At 39.5% G+C, this 6,000-nt stretch overlaps 1 protein-coding gene across 1 annotated transcript in view; it reads left to right on the forward strand.

Annotated features, from left to right (window-relative positions):
* GALM (galactose mutarotase) overlaps positions 1-6,000 on the forward strand; it is a 103,271-nt gene that overhangs the window by 95,097 nt on the left and 2,174 nt on the right. The window lies entirely within an intron of this gene.

Below are 6,000 nucleotides of genomic sequence, written 5' to 3' on the forward strand. Positions count from 1 at the left end.
GAATTGGGCAATTAGCAGTAAAACAACATTTAGCTCTAATGCCTCTACTAGTGTTGTTGTTCGAATTCGGGTCGTCCTTATGTTCGACCCGAATATGGCTGTTCGAATTCGGGTCGACCTGACCCGAATTTTGCTGCATTCGACAAACCCGAATTCGGATTTCCCAGAATGCACTGAAACAACTGGGCAGGGTGGGCAACTCCCCCATGCCCTCCAATTACAGCAGAGATGCCCCCTCCATCTTTGTTGGGGCAGACAGTGGATTGGCTGTCTGTCACTGCATGCCACACAGGCAGCCATTGGCCTATATAAGGCGAAGGCGTGCCTGCATTTCCCACTTCTGACAGAGATTTTGCTGATAGCAACACAACCTCCCTGTGCTGCTTGGCTTGCTTTCTTTGTCAAGTGAAAAAAAGTGCTTTACTTTGTTAGACTGTGTCACACTCACACTATTAGTCAGATAGATTGTTGGATTGTACTGTATTTGTGCAGTCCTCGCCAACCTCCAATTCCTTTCTTGTGCTTTCACTTGATAGCAGGCCCTGAGACGGAGTGTGGAAGGCATTAGTAACTGGCATCTAGAGCTGGGTGTAGTGCATCTTTAATGACACCCGGAAGTGTGTAATCTGAAATTCATGATTGAATGTAGAAGATTGGGCATTCGACGACCCGAATGATTTTGCATTATTCGGCCGAATAGCGGTCGAATCGAATAGCGACCTATTCGACCAACACTAGCCTCTACCCAACTGAACAAACCTTCTAGGCTCTGACTTTTTAAATCCAAATGGATGCATTATTGATATGTCAAATCGGTTGTTACTGCAGGGTCTCCCCATTGATCAGATTAACCCAGTGGTTATTCCTGACTCTCATTCCATTGCAGCCATAAAGCTGAAATATGACTTATCAGTCATTACAAAAGATCATGCAGAGCAAGAGTTACTGCAGCCCATTTTAGCCAAGCACAAAGATGCTTTTGCTAAACATAAACATGACTGTGGGAGGGTGGATAAATTGATTCATGTCACCGGACCTGACCCCCCTCCACAGAAACAATATTCGTTTCCGCAAGAAGCCGTCAGCTACCTCAAAGACACCATTGAATCCCTATTAGATCAAGGTGTAATCAGAGTATGTATGTCCACCAACAATGCGCCAATTTGGCCCATCAGGAACGGGGACAATTCATGGAGGTTGACCCATGATTACCGAAAGTTGAACAAGGTCAGCCCCAGTTGTGCACCCACAGTGGCTTCAGTCCCAGATGTCCTAAGTATGCTTAACCCAGAACATAAATATTTCACCGTCCTGGACATCTCAAATGGGTTTTGGTCTCTTCCCCTTTCGGAAGAGTGCCAATATAAATTTGCGTTCACATTTCTGGGAGTACAGTACACATTTGTCTGCCTCCCACAAGGGTTCCATAACTCCCCTTCTCTTTTCCATGCCACCATGCGAGATATTGTAGCTAATTTTTCTGCACCTAAGAATCTTTTTCAGTAGGTTGATGATTTGCTTTTAGCCACAAGCAGTAAGGAGGATCATTTACAACTGTTGGATGAACTACTGGAGGTCCTGAAGAAATCCGGGTTAAAGTGGAACCCCACCAAGGCACAGCCACTGCAAGAATCTGTGTCATTCCTGGGAATCACGGTTACATCCAAGGGTAGGACAATCTCCAATGAAAAGGTAAAAGCAATTTTAAACTTACCTCTACCAGTGAGTATCCCTACATTAAGATCTTTTCTAGGGCTAGTAAATTATTCTAGGGCATTCATCCCAGGATTTGCACAGACATCTAGCCCACTCTATGATCTTCTGAAAAAGGATACCCAGTGGATATGGACTGAACAACATACTGATGCATCCTAAATAACAAGGGTGGCTCTCTGTGACTTGGACTGGGAGACAATATTGTCCTCAAAGAACACAGAACAGAAATGGGAATGTTTCAAGTCTGTTCTAGAAATGCACACTAAAAAATGTATTCCATATGGGTAAATAAGTTTAAGAGGCTCAAATTAAAATGAATGTGGCTCACAGCTAATGGTAAAAAAGCCATAAGGAACAAGAAAAGGGCATTCCAAAAATATAAAAATGAAAGATCAACTTCATCATTTGAAAACTATAAAGACTATAACAAAAGATGTAAAAAGGAGATAAAATGTGCAAAACTTCAAAATGACCCCCATATATTAATAGCAAAAAGATCAGCATAAGATGGATTGGCGTGAGGCCAATGTGGTTCCTATTGTCAAAAAGTGAGCAGTCATTACCAGATAACTACAGAACGGTTAGTTTAACTACCATAGTTTGAAAGGTCCTAGAGAGTTTGATAAAGAACCGCATAGAGGAGTTTCTGCTAGAAAATTATATTATAAGTGATAGTCAGCATGGCTTCAAGAAAGACAGCAGTTGTCAAACAAATTTACTTTCTTTTTATGAGGAAGTAAACAGGTAGACAGTGGAGTAGCAGTTGATATAGAGTACTTGGACTTTGCTAAAGCATTTGATTCTGTACCCCACAGATGGTTAAAATGCAAGTTAGGGTCAATAGGTTTAGAAAAGTCAGTCTGTAAATGGATGGAGAACTGGCTTAAAGACCGCATCCAGGGAGTTGTAATTAATGATTTATACTCTGAGTGGTCTAAGGTCTAAGGGACCTTTACTGCTGAACATCTTTATAAATGATATCGAGTTTGGGATTAAAAGTACAATTTCTGTGTTTGCAGATGACACCAAACTATGTAATGGAATTAAATCCATACAGGATGTCTATAATCTACAAGCAGTCCTGGATGTACTGATTGGGCAGCTAAGAGAATGAAATGTAATATAGATAAATGTAAAATTATGCACTTGGGTGCTAACAACATGCATGTTTCATACTGTCTAGGTGGGAATACATGGGGGGGGGGGCAGAAATGGAAAAGGATCTCTGGGGGTTCTGGTAGATCATAGACTTAAAAACAGCATGCAATGCCAAGCTGCAATATCTAAAGCTAGCAAAGTACTTTCTTGTAATAAAAGAGGAATAGACTGCAGATGGAGACATAATCCTGCCCCTGTACAAGTTCACAAAAGGGCATTGTTGAATTGGAGAGAGTTCAGAGAAGGGCAACTAAATTATTGAAAGGAATGGAGGAGCTCAGCTATGAGAGATTAGCTGAACTGAATCTATTCTCCCTTGAGAAGAGACGTTTAAGGGGGGATATGATCACCCTGTATAAATATATAAACGGTCCATATAGAAAACGCTCTTCCCCATTATTCACTTTGAGATCATTACAAAAAACAAGAGGGCACTCTTTGCATCTGGAGGAAAAGAAGTTTAAGCTCCGGATAAGGAAGGGATTCTTCACTGTAAGGTCTGTGAAAATGTGGAATCGACTCCCTCAGGAAGTAGTTTCATCAACTAGTATAGACTGCTTTAAGAAAAAGCTGAATGCTTTTTTAGAAGCACAGAATATAACTGGGTATTAAGGCTTTAAAGTAAAAATAACAGACTGCTGATCCAGGGAACATCCGAACATTTTTTCCCGTTGAAGCAAATTGTACCAGGGTTTTTTGCCTTCCTCTTGACCAACTATCTTTTTTCAACCTAACCTACTATGTAACTATAACTCTGGCTCTCTTCTTTCTGGGCAAAGCCAGTAACTTCTCCAAACCCTCGTACTATTTCTAGCTAATAGGTCAGCTATCCTATTGAATAGGAAGGACCCCTCAAATGGTTATATAGGGTTTGTATTATTGTGACAATTTTTTTTTTGTTGTATTATCAATACTAACTTTTTGTGCCACAAATGAAAAAGAAAAAAAAAAAAAAAACAGTCTTATCTTTTCTACCAAAATCAATTGAATCAGCCTCCTATTACATCTTGATGGCAATGATTAGTGAACATAAAGGGTGAATTCAAAGTGGCCAACTGATGAAACATTAGTCATCGCAACCCAAGCCACCAAAACTCCTCTCACTGAGCTTAAAGCCATTATCACATTTATATAAAAGGGAAGATAATTTTTTTACAGGAAGGCGTGCTTAAGGGAGAGAAACCTAGTAAACTCTAATGACTAATGGCAAGTTTGGGAAGGCTAAGTGATGATCTTTCAAACCAATACCAATTGTCAGGCCACCCCCCATCCCCCCCAAATCCCCAAGACTTGAACATAGTTTTGAACGCTCTGACATATTATTTTGCATCCAGATAAAATAACTTTGGAATTTGTGCATTCGATAACTCTTTCTGGTATCAGTTACTATTGCCGCCAGAGAAAGAAAAAGCATCAGAATTGCAGGATATGAGAGCCAGCGAGCCATATTTTACATTTTTGGAGACCGAGTTTCAGGTCTTCATTGCAGAGCTAGGAATTTCAGGCTAAAATGCTGGCTTTTGCAAGTGCCCATATAGGCATTAGATATAGCTCAATCAGACATCTTTGGGCATATTGGGGCAGCACAGTGGCCCAGAGGTAAATTCTCTGCCCTTTGCAGCACTAGGTCCCAGATTCAAATCTCTGCCAGGACACTATCTGCATGGAGTTTGCAGGTGCTCCCCGTGTTTGCGTGTGTTTTCTCTGGGCACTACGGTTTCCTTCCACAATCCAGGGAGGGACATTAGATTGTGAGCCTCTTTGAAGGACAATTCGTGACATGACTATGGACTTAGTTTGTACTGCACTGTGTAATATGATGGCACTACATAAATACTGTATAATAATAATAAATCACTGATCTTTACTTCTTGTACTCATTGATAGGCACACATTATTTATAAACTATTTATATAGCACCAACATAATATGGAGTGCTGCACATTAAATAGGGTTTGCAAATGACAGATGCAAACAATGACATGAGGAGGAGAGGGCCCTGTCCAGAAGAGCTTACAATCCAAGACTGGTGACACTTATTAAAAGGATCTCAAAAAGACCTCCACTCCACCAATGCCTTCTAAATTCTGCAGGCCTTTAAAAACCATCTAGAAATAGCTCTAATGAAAAGGTAGAAAAAACATGTCTAAAAATTGTCTATAGAGGCAGCAACAGCTCACAGAGTGAGTGTCTCGATTATAGCTAGATAATGCTGCTGCTTGTACATCTATCCATCAATCAATTTTTTTAACAGATGTTTGAAAGTTCATAATGCACCACAAAACATGACCAAAGGTCTGAACAAGCCCTTCGTGTTTCAAGACAGTTGGAAGGGAAGAGAGTAGGAGCCATTTTACATCAGTATTTGTGAGGAGAGTTGTGACACCAAAATTTAGTACTGTGACCATCAGGAACACGGGGCAAATTTTACTGTGATGTGGCGGTTTGGAGCAGGATTCCACATTACTTGGAGGGGTGGAAATCAGCCTGCAAACCACTTTACTGAAAATTCTAGTTTGATGGCTATCCTGCCATTTCATGACATGACCCTTGGAGTGATTTAAAAAAAAAAAAAAAAAAAAAAAAAAAAAAAAACACAAAAAACACAAAAATTCAAGTTTGAAAAAAAAATAAACTTTATTTAGAATGCCTGTTTCTGAAGTTCTAAAGCTCTGCGACAGTGTTTAAAAGCTCTGGAGACAGCTTTGAATACATCCCATATAAGCTGGTTTAAGGAACCACTGAGCAACAAATACCCGATTTCTATATTGCCTTCTATTTTGTAAAGGTATACTGCATTTTCATTGATGACCAACAAAGTCTAGATCACTATTGCCATGTTTAGCCCCTTAAGACCCTGTTTAAGTGGCAAGCCAAATGTTTATCTGGGAAGGGTTTCATTTTACAAATTTTAAAAAGTAGAGTTTATCTACAGCCATGCAAACTTGCTTCTGCAGAAACAATTATGACATTTTTTTCATTGCACAAGCACTACTAGTTTTTAGATAGAAAAAAATTATTTTTGATGTTCAAAATTGACAGGATATAAAATACATTAGTCTAACAAAGTTACTTAAAAACAACAAAAATTGATGGTGAAAAAAAAAAAAAAAAAAAAAAAAAAAA

Source organism: Pyxicephalus adspersus, chromosome 4 (assembly GCF_032062135.1).
Source record: "Pyxicephalus adspersus chromosome 4, UCB_Pads_2.0, whole genome shotgun sequence".
Classification (NCBI taxonomy): domain Eukaryota; kingdom Metazoa; phylum Chordata; class Amphibia; order Anura; family Pyxicephalidae; genus Pyxicephalus; species Pyxicephalus adspersus.